General features: G+C 49.0%; 1 pseudogene; it reads left to right on the forward strand.

Moving 5' to 3' along the window:
• The first annotated feature begins 1832 nt into the window (after positions 1–1832).
• Positions 1833–16235, forward strand: LOC103784668 (kelch-like protein 5; annotated as a pseudogene).
• The last annotated feature ends 4999 nt before the right edge of the window (positions 16236–21234 follow it).

Consider the following 21234-nt stretch of genomic DNA (forward strand, 5'->3'; position numbering starts at 1 on the left):
GTTAATAAACCTGTGTTGTAGAGTGGTCAACTCTCTTGTCTTTAACCCTCGTCTTTTTTCAAAAACCTAACACTCATGTGTCCTCTCCCTCACCTTCTCCTGGCATCCCTTGCCACTGTCCCTCTGTCCCTCTTTCCCCTCCTTAACCCAAAGGGAAATCTCTCCCAAAGGTAAAAGTCTCCCAGGGGTTAAGAGGGAGCTTGAAGCACCAGAAAGAGCTGTAGTCACAGCCACCTGTGGAAGCCATCTCTGAGGTCCCTTCCTGTCGCAACAGCTGGGCTCCTCACTCAGACCAAGACAGCTTTTGTTTCTTTTCCTTTCTAGCCCCCCACTTCCCACCCACCTTTCTGCTTTCTCATATGGGCTCATTATGGTTTATAGGGCTGGGGAACGTTGCCTCTTCTGCCCTCCATTTCTCCCATCTCCCTTCTTTCCCCTCCACTTTTTCTGAGTCCACTTCTCTTCCCTTCTTCTTCCTTCCCTCTGGGACGCTGCACAGTTCCTTCCACCTGACACGGCCTGGGACTCTAGACTCCCTCTGAAGGCACGGAAGTATTTCCTTCCCTCCCTCCGACCCGATCTTTCTGCCCTTGATTCAAAACAATCTGAAGTCCCTAGGCCCTTCCCTTTCCGCCTCTGCTCTCCCCATGGGGTCCGGTGTAGTTTTCCCACCCCTTCCCTGCAGCTCCCGAGACCACCCGGACACAACGGAGCCATCCAGCGCCCTCAGAGGCCCTGGGCACACTGGCAGATGGTCACCGCCTCCTGACAGAGCGGCGCGCGCCCGTTGCTCGCTGCCCATTGGCGGTTGCCGGTAGCCCCGGAGGGCGGGGTTGGCGAGGAAAGTGAGTCCGTATGTCCCCAGCATGCTCCGCGCGGGGGCGGGGCTCTAAGGGTGCAGGCCAAGGCGGAACTGGCGTGGTCAAACCAACCTATCAGCCTCCAGCATGCTCCGTGTGGGAGCCAGGTTCCCGGGGGCGGGGCTCGGTTTTTGTGCCCTTCCGGCGTTTCGCCCCTCCGTTCTGTGAGATGCTCCCATGCAGATGTATGGGCCTAATTCGCTAATATCCACTCTATATCCTGTTCCATCCTCTTGTAATGGCCATTTGGAGTGTTGCCAATTTTTTGCTATTATAATGATTGTAATAGCATATTAAAAAACTTGAACATAGTTTGATTGTAATAACATTAAATATAGCATCTTAAACATACAGTTTGAGCTTGCCAACCTGATGGGTGTGGAATGTAATATTCATTATAACTTGGATTTTCATTTCCCTACTTTGAGTAAGTTTGAACTTCTCTTTATGTAATTATTGACTACTCTGTTTTCATGTTCTGAGAATTGCCTGTTTGTATTTTATGCCCATTTTTCTATTGGGTTGTGGTTTTTATTGATTGGTAGTTCTTTATAATTTTATGGATACCAGTCTTTTACTAGTTCAGCGCATTAATTGCAAATATTTGCTCCCACTCTGTGGCTTGCTTCCTTTCCACCCCTAATTCCTAGGGTGTCTTTTTGAAGCACAAATCTAAAATTGTAACACAGGCGACTATCAATCTTTTCCTCTATGATTTGAGCATTTTGTGTTTTGCTTAAAAACTCAGCCCTTGTCCCAAGGTCATAGAGATATTCTCCTGTATTTATTTTCTACTGATCCATCCCCCATATTTAGGTCTTTGGTCCATCTGTATTAATGTTTATGTGTGATATGAGATAGGGATCCTACTTTATCTGTATTGTGTTAACCAAAAAATGACTGAGACAGGTGTCTCAATCAATAAAGGTTAATTTAGCCAAAGTTTGAGGACATGCCCGGGAAAAACACAAGTCTCAGTTCCTAATATTAACCCCTTGCATTTAGTAGAAATGACCTTCAAGGTTCTCTGTAGCAGAGATGTGGTTGAAAAAGGAAAGGAAGACATAGGGTTTGTAGATGGCCATAGCTTCACGGAAGAGGCGAAAGAAAGGCAGGATATGTGGTTCTCTCCCTATGGAAAACCATAGAGGCCAAAAGCTTCCCTGCCCAAACTTCAGCCCCAAAGACTGAGATAATAGCCTTAACCAGAGCCCTGGCATGAAGAAAGGACAAGGCCTTGACTGTTTATACAGACTTGAGATATGTGCTCACTGTGATCCATGCCCATGGTGCAATCGGGTAAGAAAGGGGACTTCTGAATGCCAATAACAAATAAATCAAATATGAAACATAAATATTGGCACTACTGCACAGCGGAAATGACTAGACAGATTGTGGGGGTCATCTAATGGGGGACTTTGAACTAATGAAGGGGAGCAACCTGGCACTCACAGGGAGGGAAAGTCCCTGCTTCCTTCAGTACGTCTTTATGAATATAAACCAATAAACCAAGACACTCCCCTGGGGAATTACAGGAAGCCGTGCGAGAGGGAGATCATCAGAGTTCCCTTTCAGAGGGATGGGCCCTAAATAAGAGAGGCAGGATTTGGGTGCCCAGAAATCTGAGTTGGGCTATTATAAAGCCTGCCCATGATCTCTCAATCTATGGCAAGAAGACTATGCACACCTAGCTCCTCAGGATAATAAGGACCCCAAAAGCAAAGAAAATGATGGGTAAAGTGGCTGACCAATGTGTCTATTGTCAGAGAAACAATGCTCAAACCAGACCTCCCATATCTCCCTTGGCCAAGGTAGTACAATTCAGGGGAACCATGTGAGGGGAGGACTAGCAAATTGACTCCAGTGTTATGCCTATGTCTTCTAGAGGATTTAAATATCTCCTGGTGCTTTTTTGATGCCTTTGCTGGTTGGATAGAGGCTTTTCCATGCTGGACTGAAAAGGCAGAAGCCATGAAGTCTTTACTAACGAAATTTATCCCTCCATTCAGTCTCCCTAAGTCAGTCCAGAGTGCTAATGGACCCGCATTCATTTCTAACATAGTGGTAAAAACTTCCCAGGCCTTGGTCATACAGTGGAAGTGGCATGTAGCCTGGAGACCAAACTCCTTGGGAAAGACTGAAAGGTCCCATAGAACTCTCAAAGGTATCCTAGCCAAGTTATGCCAGGAGGCCCAAGATAATTGGTTAAAGCTGTTACCCATAGCCTTGGTCCAAGTATGGGTAGCAGTCAGAGAAAGAATGGGACTTAGCTCCTTTGAAATGTTATATGGGGCTGGGCACAGTGGCTCATGCCTGTAATCCCAGCACTTTGGGTGGCTGAGGCAGGTGGATCACTTGAGGTCAGGAGTTCGAGACCAGCCTGGCCAACATGGTGAAACACCATCTCTATTAAAAATACAAAAAAATTAGCCGGGTGTGGCAGCATGTGCCTGTAATCCCAGCTACTCAGCAGGCTAAGGCATGAGAATCGCTTGAACCTGGGAGGCAGGGGTTGCAGTGAGCCGAGATCACGCCACTGCACTCCAGCCTGGACAACAGACCCAGTCTCAAAAAAAAAAGAAATGTTATCTGTAAGGCCTTATCCAGGCGTGGTCAGCACCTTCTCTTGCCCAGATGGGGAGATAGAAAGGGTGATGAAGCATATTATGTTATTCATCTGGAGTCATTTGTTGCTATTCTCAACCACCTCAGCAACCCCAGCCTCCTGGTCCCCTCTGGGGTAAAACTTCATCTGTACAACCCAGGAGACTGGGTATACCTCAGGACCCAGACGGCTGAGTACTCCCAGGACCACCTCAGCCCGGTATGGATGGGGCCCAACCTAACACTTTTAACCACTCATTCTTCTCTTAAACTCCAAGAAGTAACCCCTTGGTTCCATCACTCAAGAGTGAAGAGGCCAGGCATGGTGGCTCACGCCTGTAATCCCAGCACTTTGGGAGGCAGATGGGGGAGGATCACTTGAGGCCAGGAATTTAAGACCAGCCTGGGCAACATGGTGAGACCTTGTCTCTACAAAAAGTAAAAGAATTAGCCAGGCACAGCTAACTGGTGGTGCACAGAGGCTGAGGCGGGAAGATCCCATGAGCTTAGGCTTTTGAGGCTGCAGTGAGCTATGATTGAACCCCTGCACTCCAGCCTGAGTGACACAGCGAGACTCTGTCTCAAAAAAAAAAAAAAGAGTGAAAGCCCAGGAGCCCCCAGAAGATGCCTCCCCAGCATACATTTGTGAACCCATCTCAGACCTCAAATTGGTTTTTAGAAGAAAAGGCTCAGATAAGTCAAGTGTGCCCCTTGCCATTCTCTTGCCATAGTAGGCATCTTCCTTATCCCTGCAGGAACCCTCATGCTGTTGCCCTTTTACACTGTGGAGATGCTTAGGTGGTGGCAAATCCCTTCATAAAACACCTAAAAATGGCCCCTATGCTTTTTGGCCTTTTTTTTTTTTTTTTTTTTTTTTTTTTTTGAGATTGAGTCTCACTCGTCGCCCAGGCTGGAGTGCAGTGGCGCAATCTCGGCTCACTACAACCTCTGCCTCCCGGGTTCAAGTGATTCTCCTGCCCCAGTCTCCCAAGTAGCTGGGTCTACAGATGTGCGCCACCATGCCCAGCTAATTTTTTTATTTTTAGTAGAGACGGGGTTTCACCGTGCTGGCCAGGCTGGTCTCAAACTCCTGACCTTTTGATCCGCCCACCTTAGCCTCCCAAAGTGCTAGGATTACAGGCGTGAGCCATCGCACCCAGCCTGCTTTTTGGCCCTTTTAGTTGCCTTGGCCAGTGGTCTCTGGGAGGCCAATATAATAGTCAAGATCTCCTGTATCACAGCTGGTGGGAACAATCTGTCCAAATGTTGGATGTGCCATAGGCATCCCCACACTTGGATGGGGTGACCTGTTGCTAATCCTTTGAAAGGAGTCATTAACATCACAGGGTTGTGTGGACCTCACCTGCTAAGGGCAATGTCACTAGGAGAATAGGCCAAGTTTATTTAAATTGCTCAGGAAAAGGAGAAAAGAGGCAAACATGCTACAAAAGAGTATCTGCAGTGGCTCACCCTTGTTTCGGCAATGTAATATGCCTAGGACAGTGTACTGTGGGCTTCTGGGGCCTATCAGGGTAACAGCCCATAGTGCAACCAGCCATCATAAGAGACCAAAAAAAAAAAAAAAAGGAGGGGGGCTATTGGACAAACCATGGAAGCTGCCGGACTTGCTGTGGGGTTGCCTGCCCTTTCTTGCGGGGGGGTTGCCTGTTATGAAGTCACCCTAAGAAATTTAATCTGAATACCCAAGGCTCTGGCAGCTAAAACTGGAGAGGCTCTCTAAAATATACGTATTTCTCTAAATTCACTAGCCAATGTAGTGTCGGAAAAGCGATTGGCCTTAGACTATTTACTAGCAGAACGGGAGGGCTGTGTGTGGCACCAATACCTCCTGTTGCACTTGGGTAAATGCCTCCAGAGGAAATAGAGGCTAATGTAAAAGAAATATTCAACACTTTGGGAGGCCAAGGTGGGTGGATCACTTGAGGTCAGGAGTTCAAGACCAGCCTGGCCAACATAGTGAAACCTGGTCTCTACTAAAAATACAAAAAAATTAGCTGGGCGTGGTGGTGCACGCCTGTAGTCCCAGCTACTCAGGAGGCTGAGACAGGAGATCACTTGAACCCAAGAGACAGAGGTTGCAGTGAGCCAAGATCGTGCCACTATACTCTAGCCTGGGTGACAGAGCGAGACTCTGTCTCAAAAAAAAAAAAAAAAAAGAAAGAAAGGGGCCGGGTGCGGTGGCTCAAGCCTGTAAGCCCAGCACTTTGGGAGGCTGAAGCAGGTGGATCACGAGGTCAGGAGATCGAGACCATTCTGGCTAACACAGTGAAACTCCGTCTCTACTAAAAATACAAAAAATTAGCTGGGCGTGGTGGCGGGCGCCTGTGGTCCCAGCTACTGGGGAGGCTGAGGCAGGAGAATGGAGTGAACCCAGGAGGCGGAGCTTGCAGTGAGCCGAGATCACGCCACTGCACTCCAGCCTGGGCGACAGAGCGTGACTTGTCTCAAAAAAAAGAAAGAAAGAAAAAAAAGAAAGGAAATATTTAAACAAGCAGAACAGCTGCATTCCTTCAACCAGAAGGGTAGCTCAACCAACGAGCTATCTTGGAATGCAGTGAAGTCTGCTGTACCTCACTTCACCTCGTTTCTTCCTCTGCTGTGGCCCCTAGTGGCCTCTGTTCTGTTACTTTTCAGTCCCTGTATTTTAAATTGATAGTACACTTTGTGTCCTCATTTTGTGTAACAGCAGCAATACCAGCTCCTTTGAGCAACTTCAGATGACTAAAAAACTTATTTGAACTCAGCAGCCTGAGAATTTCACTCCTCTAACTTTAGTAGCCTCACTGTTCCCTGTCAGCATGAAGTAGACAGAGAAGAATGACCTTCATCCCTAACTGCTCAAGAATGAGGGGCGGGGTGTTTCAAGGGGGATTTGTAACTGTGTCCAACCGAATCTGGCTCAGCTTTTCTCTGTGTGTGTGTGTGTGTGTGTGTGTGTGTGTGTGATGGGGTCTTGCTCTGTCAACCAGGCTGGAGTACAATGGTGTGATCACAGCTCACTGCAGCCTTGACCTTCCAGGCTGAAGTGATCCTCCCACCTTAACCTCCCAAGTAGCTGGGACTACATGTGTGTGTCACCATGACTAGCTAATTTTTAAAATTGTTTTGTAGAAATAGGGTTTTGCCATGTTGCCCAGGCTGGTCTTGAACTCCTGGGCTCAAGCAATCCTCCCACCTCAGCCTCCCAACGTGCTGGGATTATAGGTGTGAGCCATGGTGCCCACTGTGGCTCCACTTTTATGTAACAAAGTTGTGAGTTTTTTTTCAGTTGCTGTGGATCCTCAGGTTGAAGGTCACTTACCCTGACTGTGCCCAGATGAACCAGGTATGCAGCTCACAACTTTGTTACATAAAAGTTGAACCAGATTGATCTGGTATGGTTATACAACTACACTGAGAGGGAGACAGTTAACATGGACTCACACATGTCAGAGACATTGTGAGTCTCCCTCAATATTTTCCTAAGTTCTTAAAGCTGGCTTAGATTCTGTAGCCTTGACCCAAGCTTCCACTCTTGCCAATATGTTGATCTTTTACTTTGAAAATATACTAAGCAGGCTAGGTGTGGTGGCTCACGCCTGTAATCCCAGCACTTTGGGAGGCCGAGGCGGGTGGATCACCTGAGGTCAGGAGATAGAGACCATCCTGGCTAACACGGTGAAACCCCATCTCTACTAAAAATACAAAAAATTAGCTGGGTGTGGTGGTGGGCGCTTATAGTCCCAGCTACTCGGGAGGCTGAGGCAGGAGAATGGCGTGAACCCGGGAAGCGGAGCTTGCAGTGAGCCGAGATCACGCCACTGCACTCCAGCCTGGGTGATAGAGCGAGACTCTGTCTCAAAAAAAAAAAAAAAAAAGAAAAAAGACAAAGAAAAAGAAAATATACTAAGCAGGCCAGGCGTAGTGGCTCATGCCTGTAATCCCAGCACTTTGGGAGGCCGAGGCGGGCAGATCACCTGAGGTCAGGAGTTCGAGACCAGCCTGACCAACATGGCAAAACCCCATCTCTACTAAAAATACAAAAAGTAGCTGGGTATGGTGGCACATCCCTGTAGTCCCAGCTACTCAGGAGGCTGAGGCAGGAGAATCGCTTGAACCCGAAAGGCAGAGGTTGCAGTGAGCCAAGATCATGCCACTGCACTCCAGCCTGGGTGATAGAGTGCGACTCTGTCTCAAAAAAAAAGAAAGAAAGAAAGAAAGAAAAATAAAAGAAAATATACTAAGCAGGATGCTCTTACAGACTTCCTCCTTCTCCTAAAGGTGCTGGCTGAAGAAGGCCATGAAGCCTTCTAATCTAAACTCAGTGGGTACAAACAACTATTACCTACTTGGGACATGAGCTATCTCAGGGCATTCAGAAGCTCACCCCCAAATGTCTTAAGTCAATTTTGTTTATCTCTCTCCCCAAAACAAACAAACAAAAAACAACTTTATACGGCTGGGCACAGTGGTTCATGCCTGTAGTTCCAGCACTTTGGAAGGCCAAGGTGGGAGGATTGCTTGAGCCCTGGAGGTTGAGGCCGCAGTGAGCCATGATTGCACCACTGCATTCCAGCCTGGTGACAAAGCAAGACCTTGTCTCAAAAACAAACAAATAAGCCAGATGCAGTGGCTTATGCCTGTAATCCCAACACTTTGGGAGGCCAAGGCAGCGGATCACAAGGTCAAGAGATCCAGACCATCCTGGCCAACATGATGAAACCCTCTCTCCACTAAAAATACAAAAAATTAGCTGGGCGTGGTGGTGGGCACCTGTAGTCTCAGCTACTCGGGAGGCTGAGGAAGGAGGATCGTTTGAACCCAGGAAGCGGAGTTTGCAGTGAGCTGAGATTGCACCACTGCACTCCAGCCTGGCGACAGAACGAGACTCCGTCTCAAAAAACAAACAAACAAAAACTACAAAAATTTCCAGTGACAGCTGGCTATTGTCACCAATGGATTTCTAATTTTGCTGCCCTTGCTAAACCTCTGTATGCCCTCCTTGAAGACACCATCCCAGCACCCATTTTCTGGCCCTGAGAGGCACTAACCTCCTTTGTAGCCTTAAAATTAGCATTTCCCATACCTCTGATCTTGGCTTACTGAATTTTGACTAATCTTTTCACTTCTATTACCATGAAAATAATGGAATTGCTGGAGGTATTCTATGCAACCTTTTGCCTCCCAGATATATCCTATATTTCTCATGCCAATTGAATCCTGTGGCAGCAGGCCTGCCCTCATGCCTGCATGTGATGGCTGCAGCTGACTCTGTAACTGACAAAGCCAGCACTCATGTTAGGCTTATCCATTTTCTGTTATGTTCCCCATGCTGTCCATCTTCCAAGTTCATAAGACATAGTACCTCTCCACATGGCAATAGACCTATGAACAGGTCCTATTAACCAAACCCTCCATTATCTTACATCATTGTGCCACTGTAAATCTGGCTACTCGGCTAGGCATGGTGGCTCATACCTGTAATCTCAGCATTTTGGGAGGCTGAGGCGGGTGGATCACTTGAGCCCAGGAGTTCGAGACCAGCCTGGGCAACATGACAAAACCCTGTCTCTACACAAAATACAAAAATTAGCTGGGCATGGCGACACATGCCTGTGGTCCCAGCTACTTAGGAGGCAGAGGTGAGAGGATTGCTTGAGCCCAGAGGCAGAGGTTGCAGTGAGCTGAGATTGCATCACTGTACTCCAGTCTGGGCAACAGAGTGAGACTGTCTCAAAAAACAAAAACAAAAACAAAAACAATCTGGCTACTCTATTAGCCCTCCCTGATGATGGAGAACCCTACTCCATTCCACATGATTGCCTTCCAATGATAGAAATGGTCTCAAGGTCATGAGACCCGTTGTGCACCCTTTAGACAACACAGACTCACTCCTATTTTGTGATGGCTCCCATAAACGAGGTTTCTGGGGGAACATAATAACTGCTATGTCATAGTTTCCCCACAGGAAACACTTGAGGTCCTGTTTGCCCACAGTAAAGTAAACCCCAGGCTGGGGAATTTATAGCTCTTATTAGAGCTTGTGCATTGGCAGAAGGGAAAACTGCCACTATTTATACCAACTCCAGTTGGAGTCTGCTGACCATTGGTGCAATCTGGAAATCCTGAGAATTCTTTTTTTGGAGAGATGGGGGTCTCAGTATGTTGCCCAGGCTGGTCTTGAACTTCTGGCCTAGAGCAATCCTCCTGCCTCAGCCTCCCAATGTACTGGGATTACAGGCATGAGCCACCATTCATGACCAATCCTGAGAATTCTTAAACGCTACTGGTACTCCTGTTACCAATGGGCATATAATTCTTGCCCTACTACAGGCTATTCACCTCCCAAGAAAAATTGCTGTTGCTCATTGTTTAGCCCATACTAAGGAGACCGATGCTATATCTTCTTCTTTTTCTTTTTTGAGATGGAGTCTCGCTCTGTTGCCCAGGCTGGAGTGCAGTGGCACGATCTTGGCTCACCGCAACCTCCACCTCCTGGGTTCAAGCGATTCTCCTGCCTCAGCCTCCCGAGTAGCTGGGATTACAGGCACATGCCACCACACTCGGCTAATTTTTGTATTTTTAGTAGAGATGGGTTTCACCATGTTTGCCAGGATGATCTTGATTTCCTGATCCTGTGATCTGCCCACCTCAGCCTCCCAAAACGCTGAGATTACAGGCGTGAGAAACCACACCTGGCCCCGATGCTGTATCTCTAGAGAATGATAGGGCCAACAAGGCAGCGAAATACACAGCCAGAAATGGATCCCCCCACCATCCTTTTTCCATGCAATTTATCTGTGTCTTTATCCCTGACTGATATTATTGATTATTGTTAGTATTACCAGGTAAATGCCCCACAATCTGAAAAAGACAAATGAATTCAAAAGGACAGCAAATAATTACCAGACAGATGATACATTGGACCAAATAGACTTCCCGTGGCTTACTTTCTTTTGACCTTTTGGCTTGCACTTATCAAATGGGACATATGGAGATGGAGGATAGCAAAGGAACTAAAATATAATTAGTTCTACCCTGGCATCCACAAAACTTCTGGCCACACTGTTTCCCAGTGCACAACTTATAAATCTCATGGAATCTCTGGAGGAAACCAACATTCCTCGGGGAGTCCTCCAAGGCCCACACTGCCCCTTGCAGGACTCCAGATGGACTCTGTTGATTTACTTCTGGCTTTAGGGCATTCCCACTGTTTGGTTACTGTCTGAATGTTTAGTGGATGGATTGAATGCCACCGGACTGGATGTGCTGATACCACAACACTGGTGAAGAAATTAATAACTCGGCTGGCCAGGGAGGCTCACACCTGTAATCCCAGCACTTTGGAAGGCAGAGGTAGGCAGATCACGAGGTCAGGATTTTGAAACTAGCCTGGCCAACATAGTGAAACTGTGTCTCTACTAAAAATACAAAAAAATTAGCCGGGCGTGGTGGCGGGCTCCTGTAATCCCAGTTACTTGAGGCTGAGGCAAGGAGAATTGCTTGAACCTGGGAGGTGGAGGTTGCAAAGAGCTGAGATCGCACCACTGCACTCCAGCCTGGGCAACAGTGAGAGACCATGTCAGGGAAAAAAAAAGAAATTAATAACTGAGATTATTTCTCATTTTGGCTTTCTGTTACAGATTAAGTCAGACCAAGGAACTCATTTTACAGCAGAAATAAACAATTTGATTGCAAAAAAAAAAACTCCTTTGGGGTACTCATTAAAATTTCACACCCCATACCACCCCCAATCCTCAGCTCAAGTGAAATGTAAAAATTTAGACACAAAAAGGACATTAGGCTGTGTAAGATACAATGAATTTCTCTGAGCTTCTCTTCAAAGATTTAGCCTGCTAACTTCCTTGTCCTTTGTTCTCAAACTTAACTTTCCTGTTCCTCCTTGCCCCTAGTTACTGTAAAACAGCTTACCCCCTTCCCATAGCTCTAATCAATAACTCACATCCTTTCCCTTGGTTATCTGTACCCGTTGTTACCCCAAAACTGCATGTCTTACATGCTTCACCACTGTACCTCACGTACACTTTCCCTTCCATATTTAGAACAATATTTGCAAGTAGCTAATTGGATCAGCTCAGATTGTGCAGTCCAACCCCAGCCCATGGGGGAGTGACACAGAGGTAAGGACTATGCATCAGAGATAAAAACCCCCTGCTCTCCTTTGTTTGGTGTGCTCTTGCGATCTTGATTGATGGGAGTGGCACCCTTCTGCAGAAGTAAATTGCCTTGCTGTGAAAACTTTTGCCTGAGTGCTGGTTTCACTTTGTGGCACCAAGCATTTATTCCTGGAGCATTTTTATATTCAACAGGCTGGGTGCGGGGCTCACACCTGTAATCCCAGCACTGTGGGAGGCCCAGGTGGGCAGATCACTTGAGGTCAGGAATTCAAGACCAGCCTGGCCAACATGGTGAAACCCTGTCTCTACTAAAAATACAAAAATTAGTTGCGGGTGGTGGCACACCCCTGTAATCCCAGCTACTTGGGAGGCTGAGGCAGGAGAATCACTTGAACCTGGGAGGCAGAGGTTGCAGTGAGCCAGGATTGTGCCACTGCACTCCAGCCTGGGCGACAGTGTGAGACTCTATCTCAAAAAAAAAGAAAAAGAAAAAAAGACCTTAGGAAAAATCTGTCAGGAAACTGAATTGAAGGGAGGAAAAACATTACCTCTTGTTGCCTTTTACCCCTTATGAAGTTTAGAATGCTCCAAATGGGAGGCATGGATTAACTTCTTTTGTAATAGTGCTTGGTTTCCCTTTGCCTATTGGCATCTCTAAACCTTTCATTCCTGGATTGAGTGATCCCTGGATTATGGGGACTTCTTAAGTGAACAGTGTGATGCTATGACAGCTACATAAAGGAACTAACTAGTAATCTTGGAGCATATAAATCATCAACAGGTAAAAAGGGCATAGTTTCTGCCAACTAACAAGCCTTGCCATCCTTTTTGACCAGGAGATTAGGTGTAAATCAAGGTTTTTAGAAGAAAGCATGCGCTGTCACCAATGTTTCGGTCAGCGATGGACCGAATATACAATGGTGTCCCCATCAGATTATAATGCCGGTGAGCCACCGCATCTGTCATCCTAGCACTTTGGTAGGCAGAGGCGGGTAGATCATTTGAGCCCAGGAGTTTGAGACCAGTCTGGGCAACATGGTGAAACCCTGTCTCTACAAAAAATACAAAATAAACCAGTCATGGTGATGCTCACCTGTAGTCCCAGCTACTTAGAAGACTGAGGTGGGAGACTCACCTGAGCCCAGGAGAGTCGAGACTGCAGTGAGCCATGATCGTGCTACTGCACTCCAGCCAGGGCAACAGAGTGAGATCCTGTCTCAAAAAAAAAAAAGGAAGAGAAAAAAGATTATAATACCATATTTTTACTGTAGCTTTTCTATGTTTAGATATGTTTACATACAAAAATACTTATCATTGTGTGGGCTGCATGGGCAGCCGATTGCGCAGTGCGGGGACTGATAGGCGAGCCAGTCCGGACCCCCATCCACTCACCCACTCCCTCTGGGGCTACCTGAGGACTCTGACCACCCATCCCCCACCGCCTGGCGCCACCTGATGGAGCAAGATTGTCTAGCTTGGGGCCGCCAACGCCGTAGATGAGGCTTCCAGGAAGGGGTTGGGGGCACACGAGCATCCCTCTCTGCCCTCGCCTCCCCCACTCCTCCACCCTGGCCTGCCGTGACTCCCTCTGGAGCCCGACGCGGACTTCCAGTAGTAGTCAGACGTTATCATCCTGTCATATTATGGAGCCATGTTCATCATGAATTTTTCCAAGCCCTGAATTATGCCGAACAAACATTTAAAAAAATGGAAAACTGTTTGAGACATAAACAGTTGTGCGATGTAATTTTAGTTGCTGGTGATGGCAGAATTCCAGCTCACAGATTGGTGCTCTCCTCTGGCTCAGACTATTTTGCTGCCATGTTTACTAATGATGTCAGAGAAGCAAGACAAGAAGACATAAAAATGGAAGGTGTAGAACCAAATTCATCGTGGTCCTTGATCCAGTATGCTTATACAACCCGCCTTGAATTAACAGAAGATAATACTGAGTGCCTGCTATCTACAGCTTGCCTTCTTCAGCTTTCACAGGCTGTAGAAGCATGTTGTAAGTTTTTGTTTGTTTGTTTGTTTTGAGACAGAGTTTCGCTCTGCCGCCCAGTGTAGATCTCAGCTCACTGCAACCTCCGCCTCCCAGGTTCAAGCAATTCTCCTACCTCAGCCTCACAAGTAGCTGGGATTATAGGCGCCTGCCACCACGACCAGGTACTTTTTTGTATTTTTAGTAGAGACGGGGTTTCACCATGTTAGCCAGGCTGGTCTCGAACTCCTGACCTCAGGTGATCCGCCTGCCCTGGCCTCCCAAAGTGCTGGGATTACAGGCGTGAGCCAGGGCACCAGGCCGCATGTCATAAGTTTTTAATGAAACAGCTTCACCCATCCAGCTGTCTTGGAATTTGTTCTTTTGCTGATGCCTAAGGTTGTACAGATTTGCATAAAGTGGCTCACAATTATACTATTGAGCATTTCATGAAAGTAATCAGAAACCAGGAATTTGTATTATTACCAGCCAGCAAAATTGCAAAGTTCTTGACTAGTGATGACATGAACATTTCTGATGAGACAATATTGACTCCACTTCTTACTTGGGTCTGTCATGATTTGGAACAGAGATGGAAAGATCTAAGTAAACTTTTGGCTTATATTAGGCTACCTCTTCTTGCACCACAGTTCCTGGCAGACATGGAAAATGATGTACTTTTTTGGGATAATATAGAATGTCAGAAACTCATTATGGAAGCAATGAAGTACCATGTATTACCAGAGAGATGACCCACGTTACAAAGTCCTCAGGCAAAATCTAGGAAATCAACTGTTGGTACATTATTTGCAGTTGGGAGAATGGATTCAACAAAAGGAGCAACAAGCATTGAAAAGTATGACCTCTGTACAAATACATGAACTCCAGTAGCAAATATGAATGAGAGGAGGCTACAGTTTGGTGTCGCAGTGCTAGATGACAAACCGTATGTGGTTGGAGGAAGAGATGGACTGAAGACTTTGAATAATGTAGAGTGCTACAACCCCAAAACAAAAACAGGGAGTGTGGTGCCACCTATGTCCACACATAGACATGGCCTTGGTGTGGCTGTACTAGAAGGTCCCATGTATGCCGTAGGAGGGCATGAGGGCTGGGGCCATCTGAACACAGCGGAAATTTGGGACCCTCAGGCTCGCCAGTGGAATTTTGTTGCCACTGTGTCTACTCCTAGGAGCACAGTTGGTGTGGCAGTGCTAAGTGGAAAATTTAATGCAGTTGGTGGTCGTGATGCAAGTTCTTGTCTCAAATCAGTAGAATGTTTTGATCCTCATACTAGTGAGTGGACTGTTGGTAGAAGAGCTGAGGCAGGACTGGCTTGTCTGTCATAATGTAAAAGAGTCTTGAAAGATGTCCGGGGTCCACGGCCTAAAACCCCTCATGGCCTTTGGTACACCAAGCTCTGTGCCATAGGGTGGAAGGCTGCCCTGCCGCACCACAAATCTAAGCCCAGGGCATAAAACCCCGTGTGGCTTGGATGGAACCCAGGGCTCAGGGCATAAAACTCCTCATAGCCTCTGGAATGTGCACAGACTTGTTGGTTCCTTGCTTCTTACTCGTAAACATGTCCTCCATTATCTCAAGTAGCAGAGCATATTCTACATGCATCAAAGGAAGTGCTAAGCTGTCACAGCTACGCTTAATGCACCACTAGCTTTCTATCCCCACGTTCTCATGCCCTCACCTGTTTACCCTCACATCCTCACCACCTGCTTCTTTGTTTGATCACCAATAAATAGTGTGGGCTCCCAGAGCTCGGGGCCTTTGTAGCCTTCAATCTAGTGCTGGCCCCCTGGACCCACTTTATGCACTTTTAACTTATCTTTTCGCATTCCTCTGACCCCGCCAGACTTTGTAGCCCCCACGGCCTGGTGTTAGGCCTGATCACCCCAACATGGACACTGTGTGCACGGATGTCAAAAAGGAGAGGTGGCATAGGAGTAACGACCCGGAGCGGACTGCTGTATGCTATAGGGGAACATGATGCTCTCACATCCAATTTGACTTCCAGACTCTCAGATTGTGTGGAGACATCTGATCCCAAAACAGACATGTGGACTACAGTAGAATCAATGAGCATCAGCAGAGATGCAGTGGAGGTCTGTTTACTTGTTGATAAGTTTTATGCTGTTGGGAGGTATGATGGACAGGCATACCTGAATACAGTGGAGGCTTATGATCCCCAGACAAATGAGTGGACCCGGGTTGCTCCACTGTGCCTAGGAAGAGCTGGAGCTTGTGTTGTGGCTGTAAAATTATAATTTAGTGCTCTGTTTTCTACATGAAGACACTCTCTTCCTTTATTAATTTAGTACAATTATTCTACTATCAATGGATGCATTTTTAGTAAACATGCATTGCCACAATCCTAGGCACAAAGTACCTGATCTCAAAGCAAAGATAGTAAAACAAGGGAGGAAGGAGTGGATGGACCAGGATTAATTGCTTTCATTTCTTAGTAAATGAAAACCTGCAGCTGGTGGATTGTGAACAAACATTCCTGATGTAACATATTAGGACAAATGCACCGCTCTGGAACATAGCCCAGTGCTAGCTGGGGATCTCATTTATTCAGTCAAGCACATCTTACTCACGTGGGTGGCAAGCCACCCAGGTGCCGAGGCAAGAGACCGAGGGCACGAGCTGTTCCAGTATAATAAAATATATAAAATAAGAATAGTTATACTAGATATAGATCTTAGATATGATTATATATATATCATTAATCATCAGTTTGCAGCAATTATTCTTTTTTTTTTTTTTTACAAATAATTGAATTTTATTCATAGACTAAAAGAGGTCCTTAGCAGAACATGTATTTAAAACCAGATTTCTAGCCTATATTGGATTTTGTTCATTTTTTGCTTTTTTTTTTTTTTTTTTTTTTTTTTTCTTTTTTATTGATCATTCTTGGGTGTTTCTCGCAAAGGGGGATTTGGCAGGGTCACAGGACAATAGTGGAGGGAAGGTCAGCAGATAAACAAGTGAACAAAGTTCTCTGGTTTTCCTAGGCAGAGGACCCTGCGGCCTTCCGCAGTGTTTGTGTCCCTGGGTACTTGAGATTAAGGAGTGGTGATGACTCTTAACGAACATGCTGCCTTCAAGCATCTGTTTAACAAAGCACATCTTGCACCGCCCTTAATCCATTCAACCCTGAGTGGATACAGCACATGTTTCAGAGAGCACAGGGTTGGGGGTAAGGTCACAGATCAACAGGATCCCAAGGCAGAAGAATTTCTCTTAGTACAGAACAAAATGAAAAGTCTCCCATGTCTACCTCCCTCCACACAGACACAGCAACCATCCGATTTCTCAATCCCTTCCCCACCCTTCCCCCCTTTCTATTCCACAAAACCGCCATTGTCTTCATGGCCCGCTCTCAATGAGCTGCCGAGTACACCTCCCAGATGGGGTGGTGGCCGGGCAGAGGAGCTCCTCACTTCCCAGTAGGGGCAGCCGGGCAGAAGCGCTCCTCACCTCCCGGACGGGGCGGCTGGCCGGGCGGGGGGCTGACCCCCCCCACCTCCCTCCCGGACGGGGCGGCTGGCCGGGCGGGGGGCTGACCCCCCACCTCCCTCCCGGACAGGGCGGCTGGCCGGGCAGAGGGGCTCCTCACTTCCCAGTAGGGGCGGCCGGGCAGAGGTGCCCCTCACTTCCCCGACGGGGCGGCTGGCCGGGCGGGGGGCTGACCCCCCCACCTCCCTCCCGGACGGGGCGGCTGGCCGGGCGGGGGGCTGACCCCCCCACCTCCCTCCCGGACGGGGCGGCTGGCCGGGCGGGGGGCTGACCCCCCCACCTCCCTCCCGGACGGGGCGGCTGGCCGGGCGGGGGGCTGACCCCCCCACCTCCCTCCCGGACGGGGCGGCTGGCCGGGCGGGGGGCTGACCCCCCACCTCCCTCCCGGACGGGGCGGCTGGCCGGGCGGGGGGCTGACCCCCCCACCTCCCTCCCGGACGGGGCGGCTGGCCGGGCGGGGGGCTGACCCCCCCACCTCCCTCCCGGACGGGGCGGCTGGCCGGGCAGAGGGGCTCCTCACTTCCCAGAAGGGGCGGCCGGGCAGAGGCGCCCCTCACCTCCCGGATGGGGCGGCTGGCCAGGCGGGGGGCTAACCCCCCCACCTCCCTCCCGGACGGGGCGGCTGGCCGGGCTGGGGGCTGACCCCCCCACCTCCCTCCCAGACAGAGCGGCTGGCCGGGCAGAGGGGCTCCTCACTTCCCAGTAGGGGCGGCCGGGCAGAGGTGCCCCCCCCACCTCCTGGACAGGGCGGCTGGCCGGGCAGGGGGCTGATCCCCCCACCTCCCTCCCGGACGGGGCGGCTGGCCAGGCGGGGGGCTGATCCCCCCACCTCCCTCCCGGACGGGGCGGCTGGCCGGGCGGGGGGCTGACCCCCCCACCTCCCTCCCGGATGGGGCGGCTGGCCGGGAGGGGGGCTGACCCCCCCACCTCCCTCCCGGACGGGGCGGCTGGCCGGGCAGAGGGGCTCCTCACTTCCCAGTAGGGGCGGCCGGGCAGAGGCACCCCTCGCCTCCCGGACGGGGCGGCTGGCCAGGCGGGGGGCTGACCCCCCCACCTCCCTCCCGGACGAGGCGGCTGGCCGGGCAGAGGGGCTCCCCACTTCCCGGTAGGGGCAGCCGGGCAGAGGTGCCCCTCACCTCCCGGACGGGGCGGCTGGCCAGGCGGGGGGCTGACCCCCCCACCTCCCTCCCAGATGAGGAGGGAGGACGCTCCTCACTTCTCAGACGGGGTGGCTGCCGGGCGGAGGGGCTCCTCACTTCTCAGACGGGGCGGTTGCCAGGCAGAGGGTCTCCTCACTTCTCAGACAGGGCGGCCGGGCAGAGACACTCCTCACATCCCGGACGGGGCGGCAGGGCAGAGGTGCTCCCCACATCTCAGATGATGGGCGGCCGGGCAGAGACGCTCCTCACTTCCCAGATGTGATGGCGGCCGGGAAGAGGCGCTCCTCACTTCCTAGATGGGATGGCGGCCGGGCAGAGACGCTCCTCACTTTCCAGACTGGGCAGCCAGGCAGAGGGGCTCCTCACATCCCAGACGATGGGCAGTCAGGCGGAGACGCTCCTCACTTCCCAGACGGGGTGGCTGCCAGGCAGAGGCTGCAATCTCGGCACTTAGGGAGGCCAAGGCAGGCGGCTGGGAGGTGGTTGTAGCGAGCCGAGATCACGCCACTGCACTCCAGCCTGGGCGCCATTGAGCACTGAGTTAACGAGACTCCGTCTGCAATCCCAGCAGCTCGGGAGGCCGAGGCTGGCGGATCACTCGCGGTTAGGAGCTGGAGACCAGCCCAGCTGACACATCGAAACCCCGTCTCCACCAAAAAAATTCGAAAACCAGTCAGGCGTGGCGGCGCACGCCTGCAATCGCAGGCACTCGGCAGGCTGAGGCAGGAGAATCGGGCAGGGAGGTTGCAGTGAGCTGAGATGGCGGCAGTACCGTCCAGCTTCGGCTCGGCATCAGAGGGAGACCGTGGAAAGAGGGGAGAGGGGAGAGGGGAGAGGGGAGACGGGGGAGGGGGGAGGGGAGAGGGGAGAGGGGAGAGGGGAGAGGGGAGAGGGGAGAGGGAGCTCTATCTACCACACAGTCCTTCTCTGAATCGAAGAACTCTTGACTGATCCATTTTTTGCTTTTCCTGGGCTGGATTGCCAAATTCAAAGCCTTCTCCCTACATCTGGTCCGCAGCAATTATTCTTTATTCCAATATTATAATAAATCTTGCTCTACAATCATAACCTAGGAAAAACCAGGCCATACAGAGATAGGAGCTGAGGGAACATAGTGAGAAGTGACCAGAAGACAAGAGTGCGAGCTTTCTGTTATGCCCGGACAGGGCCACCAGAGGGCTCCTTTGTCTAGCAGTAGCGCCAGCATCTGGGAAGACGCCCGTTGCCAAGCAGACCCTGGTCTAGCGGTAGCGTCAGTGTCAAGGAAAAACACCCACTACTTAGCAGACCGGGAAAGGGAGTCTCCCTTTCCCGGGGGGATTTTAGAGAAGACTCTACTTCTCCACCTCTTGTGGAGGGCCTGACATCAGTCAGGCCCACCTGCAGTTATCTGGAGGCCTAACTGTCTCCCTGTGATGCTGTGCTTCAGTGGTCATGCTCCTAGTCCACCTTCATGTTCCATCCTGTACACCTGGCTCTGCCTTTTGGATAGCAGTAGCAAATTAGTGAAAGTACTAAAAGTCTCTGATAGCAGAAATAATGGTGTAAGCTCTCTCTCTCTCTTTCTCCTCTCTCTCTCTCTGCCTCAGCTGCCAGGGAGGGAAGGACCCCCTGTCCAGTGGACACATGACCCACGTGACCTTACCTATCATTGGCGATGGCTCACACTCCTTACCCTGCCCCTTTGTCTTGTATCCAATAAATATCAACACAGCCTGGCATTTGGGGCCACTACCGGTTTCTGCATCTTGGTGGTAGTGGTCCCCCGGGCCCAGCTGTCTTTTCTCTTATCTCTTTGTCTTGTGTCTTTATTTCTACACTCTCTCATCTCCACACACGAGGAGAAAACTCACTGACCCTGTAGGGCTGGACCCTACATACTCATATCCAGATTTATTTTCTTACAGTGCAAACACACCAGATGGAACTTCTAAAATGTTGCTTTCTATAAGTTTATCATCTATGAGTTGCAGTAATTTGTTTGTTTGCTTGTTTGTTTAATCACAATCACTATTTTAATGATATACTAAACATAATACTATTTAGTTTTTTCAGAAACATCGGCATTGTATGTGTGTTGGTTGTGGATTTTGTTTCTAAAATTGGCTTAGTCCAATAAATAAAGAAAAGCATTAAAGACTTAAAGCAATGATAACCAAATACAACCTTGATAAAATCTTTGAAGTCTATTTAAATATTCATTCCATTACATCTAGACTCACCAAAAACTGTATGTCATGATATTCTTAAGTCGAAGTTGAAACATGATGTTTCACATTAAATTTAAGATACGCAGCTTGGCGAGGTGGCTCATGCCTGTAATCCCAGCACTTTGGGAGGCCAAGGCAGATGGATCATGAGGTCAGGAGTTGGAGACCAGCCTGGCCAACATGGTGAAACCCCATCTCTACTAAAAATATAAAAATTAGCTGGGCATGGTAGTGCACGCTTGTAATCCTAGCTATTCAGGAGGCTGAGGCAGGAGAATTTCTTGAACCCAGGAGGCAGAGGTTGCAGTGAGCTGAGATTGTGCCACTACACTCTAGCCTGGGTGACAGAGTGAGACTCCATCTCAGGAAAAAATAAAATAAAAACAAATAAATTTAAGATATGCAAATTTAAATAGAGAAAATAAACGTTATATACCCTATAATGTTATTTCACCTAATTAGTACTTAATTATATGGATTTATTTTATATTATAAAAGATGTTTTGATTTTTTCTTTTGATATTGACAACATTGTTTGGATATTCTTATGTTGTCAAGGCTGCACCTGCCTCCCCTGCCTTATTTCTTATGTTTTGCCACAGTTAACCCATTGTGCTTCTTTGTAATCAAACGGTTTGGGGAGGGGGGAGAAAGGGCTTACTGAATGTCTAAAAAAACAAGTTTAAAGTGTTTGTTACCCAAAGTTTGGTGCATTTGTAAACTCTAATTACATATGTGAATGTTAAT

The sequence above is a fragment of the Pan paniscus genome, chromosome 23 (genome assembly GCF_029289425.2).
Source record: "Pan paniscus chromosome 23, NHGRI_mPanPan1-v2.0_pri, whole genome shotgun sequence".
NCBI lineage: Eukaryota > Metazoa > Chordata > Mammalia > Primates > Hominidae > Pan > Pan paniscus.